This window comes from Rhagoletis pomonella, unplaced genomic scaffold (assembly GCF_013731165.1).
Source record: "Rhagoletis pomonella isolate Grant_MI unplaced genomic scaffold, Rhpom_1.0 Rhpom_scaffold_00004, whole genome shotgun sequence".
NCBI classification, from domain to species: Eukaryota; Metazoa; Arthropoda; class Insecta; order Diptera; family Tephritidae; genus Rhagoletis; species Rhagoletis pomonella.
The window spans coordinates 37,662,618-37,682,959 of NW_023458558.1; the positions used below are offsets into that span (position 1 = coordinate 37,662,618).

Genomic DNA, 20,342 nt, shown 5'->3' on the forward strand with positions numbered 1-20,342 from the left:
AGCAGCAATTACGCAGATATGTTGCTCATATGCAGCAGCAAACGTTAATGCATATATAGCAATAGGAAATGGAATTCTCGTTGATCGATTTATAAAAATGCTTAGCACAAATGCGGCGGATTAAGCACACAATCAGCAAAAATCGATTCGGTGAAAGAGTGTGAAAGACAGACAGCCAGCCATAGCGCAGGCAATATCACAAACAGGAAAGAGCAGCGGTGGTACATAGAGGTTAGCAACGGTTGGCAGCGGTCAGTGCGTGCGCTACTGTGAGAAAAAAATTTGTTGTATCCACAATATATTGGAGCCAATAGGAGTAGCAACAACTCCAGCGGTCGGCCAGTGGCAAGGCAAACCGACTGACAGGTAATTAACGCTGAAGATGTTGCACATTGCCAAGTTGCAACATGCACATTTTCAAAGCGCTTGCGGCAAGTTGAAGCAATCATTCCTACAGCGCTTTAGTTCTGTGGCCATTGTTCGCGCGCGCATTTCTTATTTTACCATTTATCGTCTACAATTGCCGATGAAAGGCGGAAAAACAATATATTTAGCAGAGAAAATTCCAGGCGTTTTTACATTGCATCTTCTTTTTTTTGCTACCATTGTATACATTTGAAAATATTTTTCCATTTTGATGAATTACTACGCGGTGCGTACATGATTGACCTTTATGCTACAATTGGCAAAACAGCTGTTGTTGTAACGGTAGTCAGCAGTGTGAGCTATAGTTTGCATTGAAAAAATATATATGAATGAAGTTCTCCCGCCATACGTCCGCACATGAAATATATTGAGTTATTTTAAAGTGAAAAGAAAGGATGCCGTCGCATCAGCACATCAGCGCATCAGCGCACCCATCAACCTGTCAAATACATCTATTCTACCATTCGTTGAGGCAGTCGAAGAGACATCGATCAACGCGTATTTTAGCTGTCGCGAGTGATTGTTGATATGTCCATTTTGAGTGCTGTCATATCTTAATAAGCAACGATTGGTGTTATTAGTGGTAATTATAGGCTAATAAAAAATTAACAAAAAGCCAACGGAAATTCCTTGAATATGTGAAATAATTTATGAGCTCTGAGCTAGGCGGAATTTCTGTTTTATTTTATGATTGGAAAGATTAGTACCACATTTGACAGCTTACTTAGGCAAACAAATTGTTTGAGAAATTCGAATTCTGTTTAATAGACAACGAGACCTACGTTTAAGGGAATATTTCTCAGCTGGTTCACAAGAAAATGATACTGAAAAAAATTCGGAGAAAAACGTGAAAAATTCTTAAAAAAACTTACTTTTTGGCTATTTCTGAAATGCATTTGGCCTTTTCCGAAATACTTTTGAGCTTTTCTGAGATATATTTGCCCTTCTCCGAAATACATTTGAGTTTTTCTGTAACACATTTGAGCTTTTCTGAAATTCATTTGGCCTTATCTGATAAACATTTGCCTTTTTCTAAAATATTGTTGGAAAAAGTGCAGTAAAATCAATTAAGCACTATTTTACGAAGAAGGTAATATTTTATGTATCTACACACGGAGGAAATTAATTTCAAACTTAATTCTAATTCGGGTCAGTCTTTCAGCCTCAGCAAGATTTTAAATCAGTAAACTTGCTGCTAGAACTAAATGCCGAAAAAGTATACATCGCAGCACACGATTTACCTCAAGCTTTAATTTGTAAAAACCATTTCATTCTTGTTTGGTATGAAATTAATTGATCACGAAAATTCGTGCGTAGCCGTTAAATAAATTACGAAATGTCGAAATAATAATTTTGATAATTATTGTTAGGCTTTGTTCAATTGTAAAGTATTCGAAAAGCTGTTAACATCCACTAAATACTGTTTACAAAAATCACAGTACGGCACGGGTTCGTTGCTTAAGTCTTTTGTATGGGTAATTTTAATTTGGATAGCAGTATTTTCGTAAGTTTGTTCAAAACTATTTTAAAACAGAAATAAGGAGGAAATTCAGTTCTCTCCCTGAGTCCTCAGAACCGATTTTTTAACTAACATGTGCCATACCAAAAAAAGTTTGCATTTGGTTATTAAATATGTGCCGTCACCTAAAAAATTCATGTAGAAAATCCTTTAATACTTTGAAGAAAGTATGCATGTATATTAGGGTGCCCATCGAAAACGTTTTTTTCTTTTCGGAAATTTCAAGACCCTTCCCCCTGATTTTATTCGTTTTCATGAGAAATATTATTGACTACTTTTATAGATTTTTTAAAGATCATTTAGAGGTCGCGACCTGTCATTTTAAGTCAGAAAATAGGACATTGTAGATTTATGAGTTTTAGAATGACTGTTTTTGATTAGATTTCAAAAATCGAATATTATCTGAGAAGAGGATATATAGGCCTTTATAACTGAATTAACAATCTATTGTCAGGCTCGGCGTGTTAGGATTTTTTATCGGGTACAATAAAAAAAAAACACATATTTCTCTTAATTTTTTTTTTTTAATTTTGACCACCACTAATTTCAATAATTTAAAAAAAAAGTAGTACTATACAAAATTAAATCTATTTGTAAATAAAGTTATTCGGGTTAAATAAGCATGCACTTTGTAATATCCTTGACTGCCCACAAACCTGTTCGAATAACTGAGTAATTTTTATAAAGCTTTCGAATAGCAAATTAAAACAACAAAGTAGTTCTAGGTGTAAAGTGTCATGCACATTTTTCATAAAGAAAATTTCAAATTTTTGCAAAGATATCTGTACGAAGTCAATCATGTAGTTTATTGATAATTAAAATCTGTGCTTTACGCCTTATAAAAATCTACTATTTTCCATCTTAATCTCACACCAATAAACCATTCAACATTCAACCACAAAAAAAAAAAATGTTTTCTCCTGATAACTAACGCAACTAATTATTAGCGCCCCAGCTGCGCGTAAATTGCTAACGAGATCGATAGCAATCAAAACGATGAGAAGCAAAATAATTTTTACAACCTCAAACAAGAAAAAAATATATATACAAAGTAAGTAATTAGCAAAAGAAATTAGCACGCTCGTACAAAAGCGCGCAACGCAAATCTTCAATGGCGCCATTTGGTATGGCGAGCCGCACGTTTTCAAACATTGAACGTGTGTGCTTGATTTAGCTATTGTTGAGAATTTCGGGTGATTTTAAAAGACTAATAATAGATCACAGACAGAAAAAATTGGCTAAAAATGATGGAGTCGATGCGATGCTTGGCCAAGTACTCTAAATTCAATTGCAGGGCGGTGGCCGAAATTTTAGCTTTAGACTTCGCCAACAATTAACTAATGAACGTTTATTTAGGCACGCTGTAATGTGAGAAAGTAGAATAGGCAGTGGCTGAGCTAGAAGAAAAAGTGGAAAAAGAAGAATATGGTGGTAAACTGCTGGCACTTCCAAGTGGATCTAGTATGTATTATGCCGCGAAAAGGCAAACAAAAATTTTAAATTAAATACTGCCAGATTAGCCAGCATGAGCGTTTACACACACTGTAACAGCGGCAGCAGTAGCCGCTAAAGCATATTGCGGCAATGTGCGAATTATTTTCCAGCTCTGTAAGTGGCTAGGTGTTTGTTTTTTATAAATTTTTTTGTATCGCTTATTATATTTATGATTTATATGCCTTTGATGTTGGCGTAAAGCAATTATCGCTGCAGCAAGTGTGCTGAAAAACAGTATGCAGCATACTAGTTATAAACGAACATTCATCGCTCAAATGGCGCTGACAGTAGACACACGCTGTTGCAAAGGCTTCCGCCGTTGGATTTGCTTCTTCTAATACTTATTGCCGATATTGTAGCGCTTGACTTTTGTTGCCAGCCGCTGTCAGCTTATTTATTGTTTGATTTAATTGCTGCTGCGATACGTGCAGATTATTCGCTTGTTTGCGGATGTTTTATATGTGAAAATTCACACACACACGTACATACACACTGGACTATAAAGAAGAAATAGAAAGAAAAAGAGAAGGTAGTAAAAAGTAGAAATGCGCATGTGTGTGTAATTTGTGCATCGCCATGTTCTTATTTCACAATTTTTCTACTGATTCTACTTGCCAATCCCTCCAGCAACAGCTCTATGCGGCCACGCAAACGCTTAGTGTATATTAATTTGAGTGCGCTGATTTCAAAGTTAAAAGTTTACCTTAAGCAGCGAGCATTAAACGTAAAACGTTCTAGCACGCCAAAAACAATAAAAACATGACGCGGCGCGTGCAACTTGCAACTTGCAACAACGTAACACTAACCCCTATTCACCGGCGCGCAATATACACTTTAACAATTGCTCATCCGCCTTTATTATTGTGAGAGTTTACGTATTTATTAGTGCAATTTTTCGCAACAGCTACTTGGCGCAGCGTGCTGCTCTTCTTCTTTTTTTGCTTCTGCTTTTCTTACTTGAGCACATAAAAAAAGTTAAAATGCTGCATTTATCTACTCGGTTGCATATTTTCATAATACACTTATGAGAAATTTTATAATTATTCTAGTCACTATATACATTGATGCACACTTTTTGCTACATATCTACATATGTGTGTGTGTTTGTGCGCATCAAATTCAAGGAAATGGCAAAGATGCCGGCCGGGACGTGCTCGACAGTTATGCATTGCTTTGCAGCAGCTGACAGCTCGCTCCACATATACTACATACATACACATGTGTACATGTGGTAAGTACTTTTGTATGAATATTGTAGTTAGTGCTTTCAATATTTATGCTCTGTTGTCTTTATAATTCACGGTAAAATGAGAGTGTGTGAGCCAACAGTTGATCTAGAAATGGCTTCCAATGATTTAAGTTGAAAACAGTTGCGGCGTAAATTTGAGAAAAAATTTAATCAAAGCAGATGAAGTCTCCCAAAATGGATGAGGAAAAAATTGTAAACCATTAGGTATTCATCTTTAAAAAGTCCTTTTCCTCTTTCATTTTTAAATGAAAATTACTTTCAAAACCATCAGGTGACACCTTGAAAATATCTTCAGATATTGCGTAAACATTTTCAAAAGTAAGTATTTTTAATCTCTGCGATAATGTCAAAATTTAGTAGCCCGATATTGACTGCAGTCAAACTTGGGTCTTCAATATTTCAGAAACGTTCGTGGCTCGATTTGCTCGCCGAATTAATAGCACCAATAAATTGTATGGTTTTCTAAAGCTGAAAGCGACATTTGGCGATGAGATGGTGTGAGACAATGCCAATGTAGTATCCCAACGAATAATTTGTAGTCTAGGCTAGAGGGTGCTATTAGATAAGTCAATATTAAGTGTTGAAGGACGGTAGCCGGTTTTGGTAGTCCCAAAAATTGCTAGCACGTCCCGCATGGAGTTCACTTGGGAGTTCAATATATATAGTCTAGAGCTTAGTTCTGAGATACCTGAAAAAATGACTGTATGATTATGCCTTTGACTGATGAAAGGCTTGCATTATCATTTGACTTCAAGTAGAAAATTTTGGACGGTGATACATACTGGTTTAAAGTTTTAACTGACATAGTCTATTATTTCCTTATAGTTAACTAAAGTGGGAATTTTAAGCATAAAAACTTACTTATCTTTCATTGGGGGACCATTTTATCTTGGACTGAAATCTTAAATTGGGATTTATATTGCTCTTAAATATTTACAAAAATGTGCGTTTTTACTTTTATTTTTGTCATTACTTTTACTCTTTCGTTAGTTTCGCTAATAAGACTGAGAGCCAACTTCATAGTGCATAGTTAACTCAGAATCTGTACAAAAATCTGTAGTTAACTGCCAATTCTGAGTTAACTCCGCACTGTGAATTTGGTCCTTAAACATTTCCAGCCCAGAAATTAGAAATGACATTACTTGAAGGGACCACAGAAACTTAGTATACAAAAACTGGATGTTTTCTCAGAGCAAAATTCACAGTGCATAGTTAACCACTAATATGAGTTTAAATTTTGATTTTCATATACGTAACGCTCAGTTAACAAAAGTTTAAAGCAGCATAGTTAAAGGCTTGTGAAATTGAATTTTTTTGTGGACCGAATTTCAAATTTGAATTGAAAGTATTGGAAGTATTGATTTTTAGAATTTTTCTACACAGTTTTAGGATACACGACTTTATGTATATAGTTAACTCTCAATATACATTCAAATTTAAATTCTTGTTGGTGGTTAAGTTAACAATCGTTTAATTAAGCACTATGAATCCGGCCCTAAATGTTTCATAAAGTAAGAACCCGAATTCTGCCTGTCTATAAAGCACGCCAAATAATGAAATTTTACTAGAGATCCAAAATAAATCTCTCCACTTTGAATAACTAAGAGAAAAAATAACCCACAACAGTTGGTTTATTTTTTGTAGATGTGTGCTCTCGCTCCGTTGCTGTTGGTGTCGGACACTTATCGCTGGAAGAAAAAAACTAAGTGTTGGATTAATTTTTTGGCTCAAACTAATTCAAAATATACTTAAATATAATAGCACTTACTCCAATATTTAATTCTGCTTATACTGGTACATATGTATAAAATATAAATAAAATAGCCTATTTTCGGTGTATCGTATTATGAATGTGCACGCTTCCTTCTGTGTTATAAATGCTCACACATGCATATGTCGGGTTAAGATATGCCTAACACTCTTCTTCCATTTACGTACGTTCACTTATATTTTTTCTGTATTTCAGTAACCCAAAAACGAAGACACTCATAAATAAAAGTTCCTGCCAAATTGGCCTTTGCGAAAGGGAAATTTAAGCAGTTGATAAACAACCCACACACAAGAAAACACAAAAAGAACATACAGAGGGATTTGACACAGTGAGGAACACTCCTTGCTTTATATATTTGTGTTTCTTTATGTTCTTAGTTTTCTTGACGTTCGGCTATCTTACAGAATTTTTTACAAGCAAATTTTCAAAAAAGATAGTGTCAAATTTTTCTTCTCGCTCTTATTACAGCGCCTGGTATAATTTCACCACGTCTTTTTACAAGCGTTTATTAATTTTCCGCTGTGAGTAATAAAATTTTGCAATAAAATTTTAACCAACTTCCCGATGAGCCAGGGACCCCAAATTATTTTTATTATAGTATTTTATAAAGGTATCAATGTCCCGTTGATCACACGACCTCCTAAAAAAGAATCCTGGATTTATTTTTGGGTCTTTTTTAGAAGAAAATCCAATAATAACTAAAAAAGACGGTTATTTATTAGTTCAGTAATAACAGTTCAACTTCGCGAAATATTTTCTTAGGCCGAAAAAAGTCCTTTCCTAATAATAAACAAATCGCTTGTCCAAATTTTAACAAATTTCGTACCAAATGAAATTTAATTTATTGCGAAATAAATCAACTAATACACATAAACTATGCACAGATACAAACGTACAAACATACTTATATATGCTTTTCAGGATTGCAGTATTCTTGGCTATAACCGTTAACAGTTAAGCCAACTGCTTAGCAATTTTATTAGAATTTAATTAGAATTTAACAATTTTTAATTGAATTAAAATATGTACCATTTTTACTAGAAAATGTTTATTAATAAATAAGTGACCCATTTCACGCGCAATGGGGGCGTTGGCGTACATGCTATTTCCTAAGCATACATATGTACTTATATGTATGTATATGTATAAGACAGCACAGCACAACACAGCACATTGCTGTCTTAGCAACAGCTATTAGCTGTCATTGTAGGCTGCTGCTTCTACTACCGTCGCCCCATTTATGTAGTGCCAATGCGATTGCAGCTCACCTCATTCATGGCATTGAATGCGGCACATTTTCAATTTAAATTCCAACAAATTGCATTTAATTAAAATATTTTAAGAAATGCGAGCAGCACGGCCAGCCGCCGCAACGCAGTGCTACGTGAGTTGCATAAGTTGCCACTTTCAAAGGCAGGCAAGCACTAAAGCAACAAAGGCAGCAGTATTAGCTAGCAAATTGGCCGCTGGGTGGGAGTTTGGCCGCTTAAGCCGTTGCTCTAATTTTGCGCTGGCAGACAGTGTGGCAGCACAGTAGCACAGTTTGGTTGCGTTTTTTTGCTTTATGCCTGTCTCTTTATTGTTGCTCTACGCGACGCGCTAAAATATGCATGTCAGATCAAATAATCGACGTCACTTGCAAGCCGCAGCCGCATTCTTTTTTCTGATGTCTGCCAGCTGTTTTTGGTTGGTGCTATTTTTTTTTATTTTAGTGGCTATGTCCACAGAGCAATAACTGTGCAATTATGTATGTGTAAATATGTAGGTGTGTAAGTACCCTGCAGTAAAATTTAGAGACAGTCTGACAAAGCGCTAGTTGCGAATTATCTCTGACTAGTGCAAAACGTATGCAGAGCGGGGCAGTTGAAACTTGCGGTGTAAACTTGCAAATGCTCATTACTAGTACAATAAGAAAGTAGCTTAGCGAGAAGACCTCCGACTCAAGCATCGTTAGTCGCGAGTTCAAATCGCGGAGGAGACAGTTGTGGGTTTTCAAAATAATTAATTCAAATTGTTGGGTGCAGCTTACAATATTTTTTTTTTTTAAATATGATATATAACAAAAATGAAATCTGTAAAAGAAAATAAAAGACGAAAAAGTATCCAAAAATCGAATCTTAAAAACGTTTTCTTATAAAAAGCTATCCAAAACGGAAGCGGTTAAAAGCTAGTTGCAAAGTAAGGCACAGGACGACAATTTCCACGGCCAATGACATCGCCACGTAAAACTGGACAGTTGAAAGTATAGCTTGGGTATTGAGCTAGAATTAATACTGCCGGCAAAAGCTCTAGGTCTACGCTAGTTCTGAGCTAGTCAGATTTTCTGCAGGTTATGCACATTAGGGTGGTCCAAAAACAGCAAAGTCGAATTGTAATGCTCTCACCCCCTGGGGTTGTTCTATATCGAAAAAAGTATACCCCTATTTTTTATTTTGAAATCAAAAAAATTTAGAGGTCGCTCAAAGTTTTTCTTGTATTTTTATAAGGAGTGGAATTCTTGAAAATCAATATTTTTCGAACAATTTTTTTAATACTAACCATTTTTTATTGGTCCCCCCATTGAGCTTTTCAAGGCTTTTGTGGATTTTTGGCGGACCTATAAGATATAGTTGCGATAAAAAATGGTTAAATAAACAATTTAGTATTATTATTCGAAGATTGCTGCAGAGAAACAGAGCTATTCGATTGAAAAATATTGATTTTTAAGAATTCTATACCATTTCTACGAAAAGTTGTTTTTTCCCCATACAAAATACATGGAAAACTTAATTTTTTGATTGTAAATAAAAAAAAATCCTAGTTTACTTTTTCACGTGTATTTTTGGACCACCCTATTGTACATACATGAACACCAACTAAAATTCCAATGCCACCTGCCAGCAGCTGTGGGTTACTGTGGCATTTTGTTTTTGTTTTCTTTGCTAATAAAGCACGATGTATTGAAGGTGGGTGCAGGTAAGTGTGTATTTGCCTTTGCAAAAGCGGCGCTGAATGCGCGAATACGCATACATCCCCATAAACGCTCTCAAACATACGCATTTATGCATAAATATCTGTTCTTTGTTGCCGTATAAAAATTAATTGCAGGTCACAAAAACGTCTCTTTTGGTTTTAGTTCTTTTTTCTCCATGCACACTGCCAACATGTTGCCACAACAATGCCGCGCTATGTCTGTTGCTGCTGCTGCTGGTATCGATGGTTAATTGGAAGAATGGAATGGAAAAGAAGATTGCCACCAACATTCATGTAACCATCTATGTACTTATGTATATTAACAAACACATGCATATGTACTGCGTCTATTTACATATGTTGGTGCATATGTAGTACTTATGTATATGAAAGTATTGTAAACATGTTGCGGGTGCCAGCCAGCGCAGTAAATGGCACTTTGTGAATGCCAAGTGCGATGCCAGCGCTATTAACCTATATTTGCATTGGCTGTTAACTACTACGAGTACATACTTACACTGGGCCAAAGCCACAACAATTCCAACAACAGAAATAACTGTAAGAGCAACAACATGAGCAACACTGACCGCATCGATACAAAGCCAATATTTAAAAGTATTAATTTAGCAAGCATTTAGCTACTGTTTGTGGCGCGTCGACTTAATGCAGCAGCAAATACAAATGTGGCACATTGACGAGCCAAGTGTGCGTATGCAGTTGTAGGTGCACACTCATGCCTATGTATGTAGGTATATGTATATTATGTATGCAAATATGTATATAAAAGCATGTTTAACCACACCTTGTTTTTCTCACTGCGTCTGCTTTGGTTGTGACCCATATGCGAATTTGTGTGTTTGTATTTGTTTTAAGCGCGATAATATTTTGCCATGCTACTAACAAGCGTTAATGAAGTATTTAAAAATTACTTAGTATACATAACATTTACAAGTGGCCAGTAATATAGCAAAATTCGCAAAAGTTAAAGAATGTCGTTTGAGAGTGTAAAAGTTATATATTTTTGCGCTTACAGTAATGGAAAAACAAATTGTAAATTTTAATTTTTATATATTTACATACTTCTGTTTGCTGCGTGTAAGCAGTACCAATTACGGTAATTTGACGACGCATGCTGATGAAGTTTTTTATGAAATTATTATTGGAATTTTGGTGTTGATGTAATCGAGTAGTAAGGCTTTCTGTACATTGGTCGTCCAGTCATAGTTGCTTCATCTTCACAATCATGGTGCAACGATTACATGGAAATTCGCTTAGAACAGGTGTTTTATATTATTTTGGTTGACACTTTCACGAAATTCTTTACAATTTTAAAACTATGAACTGCACTGCGACAATTCTAGATATACATTTTCATTAATATCTCTCCTTTTCTTTTCCTGAAATGTGTTTTGTGCACGTACGCGGAGAGTTTTTAAAATTTTGTAATCCTTGATAGTAAAACTCTCATGATTATTGAATTTTATTGCAATTATCCACTTTTTGATAATTTACATAGATTTTGTGCAGAAAACTTAATGCAAATAGTTCCCTTTACGATACCAATACGTGTTTCGAATATGAGCCAGACCGGATCATATGTAAGATTTAAAGTAACAACTCGACTCCAACACCACCTGGTGGGTCAAACTGTGAATCTGGCAATCCAGAGACCCTCTTAAATACACACAAAATTTCGTTAAAATCCCCACCATACATAATATGAGAAATAGGCAACAATCGTCAATGGCAACAAATTGGGACCCACCGATTTATTGCCGTGGAGACAAATCGGCAACATCATTTCTTTCATGTCAATTTTGGAATAAATAAGTTATAAAAAAATTCCTAAACTTATAAATATCGCGTCCACAGTATTATCCAAAAGCGTCTAATTTATAACAAAGACAGGATAGAAAAAACAGGAGGTCCATAGTCAAAGAAATAACTTATTCCATTTTCAAGTTCCAATTTTGTATAAAAAAAATAAATGAAGTATTAAAAGGAAGAAAATTATTCCAAATATCGCCTGAAGTGATAAGAAAATGACTCATTCAGGTAATAAGAGAAGTACTCGCCCAGGCGAGTTGCCTTCGGCGGACGTTTTAGAGCGACTGGAATTAAGAAATCGATACGATGGCGATATTACCGGCAACAAATTTCCCTCCAGTACTGCTGGAGTCAATCGCTATTTTTGAACCGCTACTGCACCGACTCCTAGGTAAGTAGCTACTCTTTAAACCCGTGGTAGTGCACATGCTAGTGCAGAGCCGAACCAGTCGAAAGTAGAATAGCGAAAAATTACGACAGAGATCGCCCATAAATCACACAAGTGACTACTTTCCGGTATTGCAGAGAGAGCCGATAGTGACTACCGCCTAGGACATTGCCTTGTAAAAGTAATCGCTGAAATACACTGCAAGTAGTCGGTCGGTAATTGACGGTGTTTATTTGGTAGCTATCGATTCATCAGTCCTGTAGTCGCTCCCCCATACTGCAGGGTTGTTTCCGATGGTGACACGTTTCCTTATTGCCGGCTACAAAAATTGTTTGGTGGGTCGGTTCACTCACAAACACACGTACAGAAGAATTACATCACAAACACAGATACGTAATAGTTTCAGTATATTTGAAAGGTGCCACACCCCTTAAGAGTATGGGATTGCTTTCATGCATCACCATACCAGATACGATTACTCTACCAAGAACACTTCCAGAGATATGGAGTATGAAAAATTCGGTTTATATGGGAGGTGTCACACCCCTTTTTCCAATAGCCCCAATTTCTCTTCATGACTACGAGATTGATGTTATATATCTTCATACCAAGTTCTAGTCCTCTACCATGAACACCCCCAGAGATATGCAGTAGGAAAATTCGGTTTGTATAGGAGGTGTCACGTCCCTTTTTCTTATAGCCCTAATTTTTCTTCTTGACTATGCGATTGATCACTCATTTTTCCCCGTAAAATGTAAACAAATATTGCGTGTATAGCGATTAGCAAATGACAATGTCGTACCTATACGTTACTTTTGAAAAAAATTTCGGGTAAAAAATTCACCCAAAGGCCTTATGCAAGTGTTACACAAATATCTAGTTTCACGAAACCAATTAAGATTTCCAAACTGACTAATAATGCCCATCGGAACCTCTGCTACAGATTTCAGGTTTTCGCATAAGGGGTATAAAATATTTAATTTCCGACGGTTTTCTTTGCTTATTTTTACTTCCACTGAATTAGCTTAAGTCCATCTTGGAAATGTTTGGCCTGAAATGTCCAAAGTAATTTTACACACTTGCTTTGCTCCGCTCTGCAGTGATACAATATTTTCAATTAAGTAGACACAACACCACAGCAAAATTGTAGCACGCGCCTACAATCCTTCTTATTGCGCTTTAAATGAAATTGCTTAAAAATCTCGTCACTAAGTTGACAGCAAAAAAAAAAAATACTCTTGGACTCACGCACTTGTAAGTAAGTTTTTGATGTTTGTTCATATGTCGATTTAATGCCGCCGTGCATTTGGACTTTTAGCTACTTTCTTAGCTAGTGTTCGGCATCCATTTCTTTTATAGCTTTGTTTTTTTTTTGCAAACTGTACTTATGAGCTTAATATGTCAGTGATGAAGTGATCAAAAGCAGCCGAAACAAAACTGAAAAACGTAAACAACAATTAATTTTATCATACTGATATCTTTTTTTTTAATAAAAAAGAAATTGTTTCACAAAACTGCTAAAGTGGATTTTTATAATGGAAAAAAGATTTTTGTTTAAATTAAATTAGTTGCGGCTGATAAAAGCTCTATTCATTTGTAAATCATAATGATTTTTTTTTGTCATTCATATCAAAGCAGAGCAATATATTGGTGATTGTTAAACCAATTTCGCGATTATACATTCATGAGTATAACAAAAAAGAATTCCTTTTTAAAATTATTTATAACAACTTAATTTTTGTTCTTTTAAATTTATTGTCATTATTTGTTTATACATTAAACTGACAATAAGCTCTTTATTATTGACTTCATTTCTTTTGTGCTTGGAAAGCCACAACTATCACTACACAGTGTCATGTCAAACATGAAATTATGCCCCTTTCTACCTTTTATAGCGGATTAGCTACGCTTTTCAATGCTCAAAGTCATAACCAAAGTGAGCAAAGAGAAAATGAGAATAGAAACTGGTCAAAATGAAATGCAAGTGAAGGCCAAAACAAAGTACTTTGTTTTTATATGCCGAAAGGTAAGAAGTCAGCTAAAGAAAAATTACAAAAAGAAAACATAAAATAAATGAAAAAATGAAAATAGAGTAATAAGAAAGTAATGGGTGAAAATATATAGCGTCGACAAACAATAGTAATCATTGTCAGCAACATAACGCCACCAATGCTCGATTTGATTGCAACATATGCCGTTAGAGCAGCGCAGATGACCAAAACAGTTAGTCAGCAAACTCAACAGACGACGATCATCGACCAATCAATCATACAAACTAAATACTTAAAACTCACGTTCACATCGAGCATCGCGCATGGATAATCGCTTGTCTGGCGTTGATACTTCAGTTGCATATTTATTTATACCTACTCATGTACATTAAAATCGCTTAAAAAATAAAAGTCATTCGAGTGAATAAACATTTATGTTTTTATATGCATACATGCATACAGTGAAATTAAAAGATAAAAAAGCCTCAAGTATTAAGCGCCGTGTATTCAGCGTAGAGTTTGGAGTGTGAAGTGTTAAGTGTCAAGTGTTTATTGTCAATTTGTCAAGCTTTCAAGTGTATCTAGCAATTAAATGAAACTTTATACCTCCGAACAGCAAGTGGAAATGGAAGTATGTACATTTGTATGCATTCTTGTATGTCATATGTCCAGTTTTGTAGTCCAAAGCGCAGAATACTCAGAGAAGACGCTTGAAGGTTTCCTTTTTTTTTTGTTTTAATATTTTTCCCTTTTAATTCACAGAACCTTCTTGTGTTACTAGTTCTTTTGCTATAAACTTGCTTTACGGCTTTTTTTTATTTTCTTTACGTGCATATGTATACATATGTATGTATAAATATGTGTAGATAATGAAATTACATTTTTTCTCTCTACTTTATTTTATTTTTTTATTTTCTTCATGACTGTGTGTTTTACGAATACTATATATGTACATACGTTCTACTGCCGCCGCGTTTTTGAATATTCAATGACAACTGCTTTTTTGATAAGTGCGTGGCGAAAGTGGCTAGAGCAACATATGGACATTCTGGATAGAAAGTGAAATTTTAATACGCATAAAAGTTTTGGTTAGTTTTAAGTTCTTTCTCGACACAATTCTTTTACTAGGGGAAAGTGTTTTGGCTGTAGAGTAGGGTGCCGAAATTTATAAGTCACTTTCTGTTTTTGTTGATTTCTTTTTTAGTGTCAAGTTAACAATTGGATAGAAAGTTTTTCGTACAAGGGCATAGTAAATGTTGAGGAAAAAATTGGTTTTACAGTTTACATATGTACCTAATAATGTGATTTAAAAATATCGTAAAATATATATTTTTCTGAAGCTGGCTCACTGATTTCCATTGACAACTAGTTTTCTTAAACTTCTATACTTCGAACTATTAGATGAGGATTCTCGAATCGTCTTAGTTTGGATCAGATACTAAGTTCGAAGTAAAAAAATTGTGACAACACAAATTTGAAATATTTGCAATGAAACGCGATAAAAATCCAATTAGTACTTATATAAACACTTAAGTTTAACTTTAAGGAAACAAACGCTTTTCAATCGAAGGAAATACATTTTGACATTCCACTAAAATTTCAGCGCCTCACAGTCGGGTGCGGCAGAAATTCTAACATATCGTAAACGTTCTTCAAAAGGGTTTTAGCCCAAAATCCGACTTTTGTCAGAAAACTACTATTTTAGGCGTTTTCTGGAATGTAGATATTTGATCCATTATGGGGACCTTTTTGGATATTTTAAATGATAAATTTTGAATTGCACTTACCTTTAACATTTCCAGAAGTTCCGCTAAAAGGTTCGGCGCTTCAAATATACCTTGAGCTCTGAAAAGAAAAACTGACACGGCTGAAAGATTCGTACCTTCTACTAGACGAATTCTGCAACAGCATTGTTGGAAGTTCTTTTAGATGTCGCCTCATCTCATACCCAGAATAAGGCGAGAAGAGGTATCATAGAAAAGACTGTACCAACATCAGAGCAGAAAGGGTATTGATTTATAGGAAGTAGAGAATATACACATAAACGTATGGTAAATTGGTAGACTGATAGTACATATACTCAGGAAGTTATCGGTATTGCTGTATTTTTACCAAGAATGACAAAACATAGCAAACCAAGTTTCCATTTCACAGAAAAACAATTACATATCTATATAAAGATTTACGGCGTTCAAAACGAGCTACTGCTGTAACCAGAACATTGTGATCCTTTCGTTCAGACACAGGTCTGTAATTAAAAAAAAAACACTAATATTTCATAAACTAATACAAAACATGGTGATGGCGTACCTTAATAAGCTAAGAAGCACTCTTGGACAGACCAATCTTGTTTGAGTTCGCAGCATTTCGGAACAAAATTGCTATTGAAAGAAATGCGATTGTCAATAAACTTGCAGAGATCTTCTTCGGCAAAGGGAATGAGTAACACCCTTACTGAATAAAATATCATTGAACTACTATGAGTACCAGGTCACAAGCGGTAAACGAGGTCAGGAAGACAATGGCCTCAACACGAAACCCCCAAAAACGATTGGAGTAAATGATGTTTTTGGAAAAACGTGGCTTACCCCAACGTTTCGAATGAACTTGAAACGTATAAGCAATAGCATCATATCTTATCAATAGAAAAATTTTTCTTATAAAAAGACACAGCAATATATTGTTTTCCATTAACCAAAAAATCGCCCCCTGTAACTGAAGCGCGGTGTAATCATAACATATAGGTCCGAAATTAATGATGAGTTACCAGAGAGAGTGTCTTAGATATCTAACCTTAACAATAATAATAATAGTAGTATTATTTGAAATATTATCCTCCCCTTTAATGCAAAAGCCTTATGTGGATTGTTTATTAGCCATACTCGGGTGTTAATTGAGACTACGCAAAGGAGACAAATACGTCCTTTCTTAATAAACATCTTAAGAAGGGCTATGAAATTAATTTACTTATCGCACACTCTTTTCAAAAGAGGCGCAGCTCAAAAATCATGCGCGGAAATATAACTGCGTTTTCTATTAAGAAAATATAATAATGAAGAAAAACCTATTTGCTTTAGTACAAAATAAAACCCTATGAATTATACTGAATAAATAAATATGCCTAAATTCTGTTTGATTTTTGCCTTTTTCGAAGAGGATATGCGATATGTTCTTCTCCCAGAAAATTTCAAAATTTATTGCAATATAAGATTTTCAAATTCCATCATTGGATTTGAGCTTACTCCATAGTAAATTAAATTTACCTTACAAGAAATTTGCAAAATATCTAAATATTACTTTTTTTCTCTTTTCAGATTACTGCAATTGATAATTAAAACGCTTAAGGAATTTCAGAAGGTAAGTGACGCACTATATGCTACTATTATTCCAACTATATACATTAATGACCATTTTAATTACTTCGCAAATTTTATATCGAATCCAATACTCCACACCTTATTTTAAGAAACATGCCCTTGTGTGTTTTCTTATTCTGATTTTTCTGCACCATTTTTGTTATTTCTTTAGCCACCATTGCGAAATTCCTTTATCATCACTCATATTCCTCTTTCAATCATTATCTGTGTCCAGTAGTGCTCTACTAATTACTAACTCCCAGTCTTTAACACAGCTACCTGCAAGCGATTGATGTGCGAAATAGTTCGAATACTTCGTCACGGCATTTTGTAGCAATTAACATATATTTTTGTGAAATTTCAAACGAAACCGAGAGAACAAAGAAATCAAAAATATTCAACGGCTTTATGAAATACCTTTGTTCTTTCCTTCACCAATTCAAATGATTGTGTTCTATTCTAATAAGCAAACGCGTTAGCGTTACTCACCGAAGCGAGAGAGTGCGCTACGCTAAAACAAAAGACTTAAGCAGCGAACGCGCGCGCGCATTGAAGTGGCAGATTGACCAGCGACTATGTATGTAGTGTGTGTGTGTGTGTGTAATAACTTTGCGCCCAACTAACCAAGCGTAACAAATTTTGCTAACCGCTAATTAAATAAATTAGGGTCTTTGTAGAACAAGAAAAAGCGGAAAGAAACCATAATATTCAATGTTTAAAGTAAATAGAAAATAGTTGAAATACGAAATTTTGGTTTATGGAAAAAATTATCGACCACACACACACACTAGACCGCACACCACACGCCACGGAAGACAGCAATTTACGCGCAACTACTGACCCAATAAATCTAATTGTTTTGGAATTTTGAGAAATACTAAAAATACCGGAACGTAGTGGCATTTAAGAAACACAGTACAGTAGGCATATGGTATGCCATTAAATTGCATTTTAGATATCAAATATTTGAAATTATTATGATAAATCGGACAGAAAGTTAACAGTTGTGATGTGTTGCGTGATTGATGATGCTATCGCAAACTATGTATAATATATTAATTGCAAGCCACACACAAAGCTTCACGCTGGCAAGTGTGTAAATGTGTCTCGAGCATAAACTTCACTTTCACAAGCGCCACGCTGACGCAAGCCATGTGACTGGTCAGCAGCTGCAACAGCTATTAGATTAATGCTAAGATGTGATGGTCTTCGTTTCGCTTTTCACTACCTTATTGCCTTATGTATGATAATTTGTCTCTTTGTCAGGCTTTCATCGGTAGCTCATTTAGTTGTAAATATTTATGCCTGCACATTTATCAACGCTTCCAATCAATTAATTTGTCTGCAATGTGATGATAAATGTGGCATATGAGTAAATGGCATTTAAAAAAAAATTAATATCTATTACGAGAAAGTCGTAAAACAATACGCACATTAACGCTGGTGCAATACTATGCGTAATTGCTCACAGATGGTTGCATATACATATGTAGGAGTATGTATGTAGATATTAAATATGTACATAGGATATTCAGACAACACACCGCGGTGTGATTAATTTCTAAAAAAAAAGTGGAAATAGAAAGTGTTAATTATGTAGTTTTTGCATATATCAATACATTTGATTCTTCTGTTTTGTCACTTAAAATATTTCTTTCCATTTCTATTGCTTTTATGGCTAAAATTATCGCTCTTATGACTATTTTAATTACGATTACCATTACAATTACAATTACCATTTCATTTAACATAACTTTTACAATTACCATTCTAATTGCCATTACCATTATCGTTACAACACTATCATTACCATTAATATTAACATTACAAGTACAATTATCATAACCCTTAACAATACAACTACCATTCCCATTGCCACAAACATTAATAATATCAGTACTAAGATCCAATACGATTACGGTTACCACTGGAAACCATTCTCGGTACTCCATTAATATTACCATTATAATCATCTACCATTACCATCATCACTGTTACTAATACCATTATCCTTAACATCAATATTACCAACACAAGTACAATTATCATAACACTTACTACATTACCGTTAAAATTAAAAATACCCTTGCCATTACCATTACTATTAACATTACCATTATCATTACAACAATTATTGCTGTTGCCATAACCATTATCATTACCCTTAAATTTACTAGTACAAAGCAAGATTACGAAGCCCATTAGATACCATTATCACTGAAAAACATTACCATTACCATAAACTGTTTTAATTGTTATCTCTTGTTTCACGTTGAAAAATTTGAAGACTTTAAAACAATTTGCGAAGTTATGCTGAAGTATTTGTGAACTCATTATTCGCTATTGCAGCTCATTATTCGTTACCATTTTTTGATTTTCGATAAAAAAATAACCCACTCTCCCTCATCGGAATGCCTCCGTGCTCCTAACGCACCACTTCTGTGCAATAAATGCGTAATTAGCACTTACCCACTGCGTTTCTTCCCCACTCACTGATTGCTTTTCTTGTGGCATGCTGATTTAATCCAGATGCAAATATTCACTTTCTTGCGATATCTAATGCGATTTAAATACGCTTGACGGTTGTGATTGTGCCGCAGGCGCAGCAACAATCAACCATAGCAGTAATAAATGGTTATAAACGAGATCTAGTCAACAAGCGGCAATAAGAGTTGATTCTCTAACAAGATTTACTATGTGCCAACAAGGTAAGTATAAAACTGTAGCTGGAAATGCAATAAAATGAGCTAACAATTTCTTTGCCGAGAAGTGACAGCAAATGTTCACCTAATTTTAGTGATTACTACAAATATATATGCTTTAAATTTTAGCATAAAAATGAAAGTTGCTCGCTCACGCCGAACCGCTGCACGCAAAAATGTAATAAACAAAATACGCATGTCTTTATTGATTTGCTTCAGTTACTTAGCCATCGTTGGTTGCAATGGTGCGAAGTGCAAAGTAATTGAAGTAGATATTGTCACAAATACACAAAAGTGGAATTCGGGGAAATTTATTGCTTTGTGGTAAATTTTTCACTAGCAAATTAGCACCGAATAAAAAATGCAACAGTGAGAGATTGATAATTTACAATTTACAATTTTTTTATTGAATGGCCTGTCAAGCTTATCTGCCAAATCTAGAATAGAAATATTCAAATGCTAGTGAATAACTCAGTGAGAGGGGAGACCAGTATTTGCATGTATGTATTTATAAAAAAAAATATTTATTGGTTCAAAAATGGTGGGTAGGCACTGTGGCCAATGGCAAAGTTCGTTTGCCACCTCTGCATGGTTTTAAGTCATGCAGAGTCCGCAATATGCTCCGGAAGCAGTGTCCGGAGGATGCATCAGACTAGGCCGAGCATAC

At 34.9% G+C, this 20,342-nt stretch overlaps 1 protein-coding gene across 1 annotated transcript in view; it reads left to right on the top strand.

Moving 5' to 3' along the window:
* Positions 1-20,342, top strand: part of LOC118737545 — a gene marked incomplete in the record, with an annotated part of 159,008 nt that overhangs the window by 101,718 nt on the left and 36,948 nt on the right. Inside the window, 1 exon segment of the mRNA XM_036468119.1 lies at positions 16,932-16,974.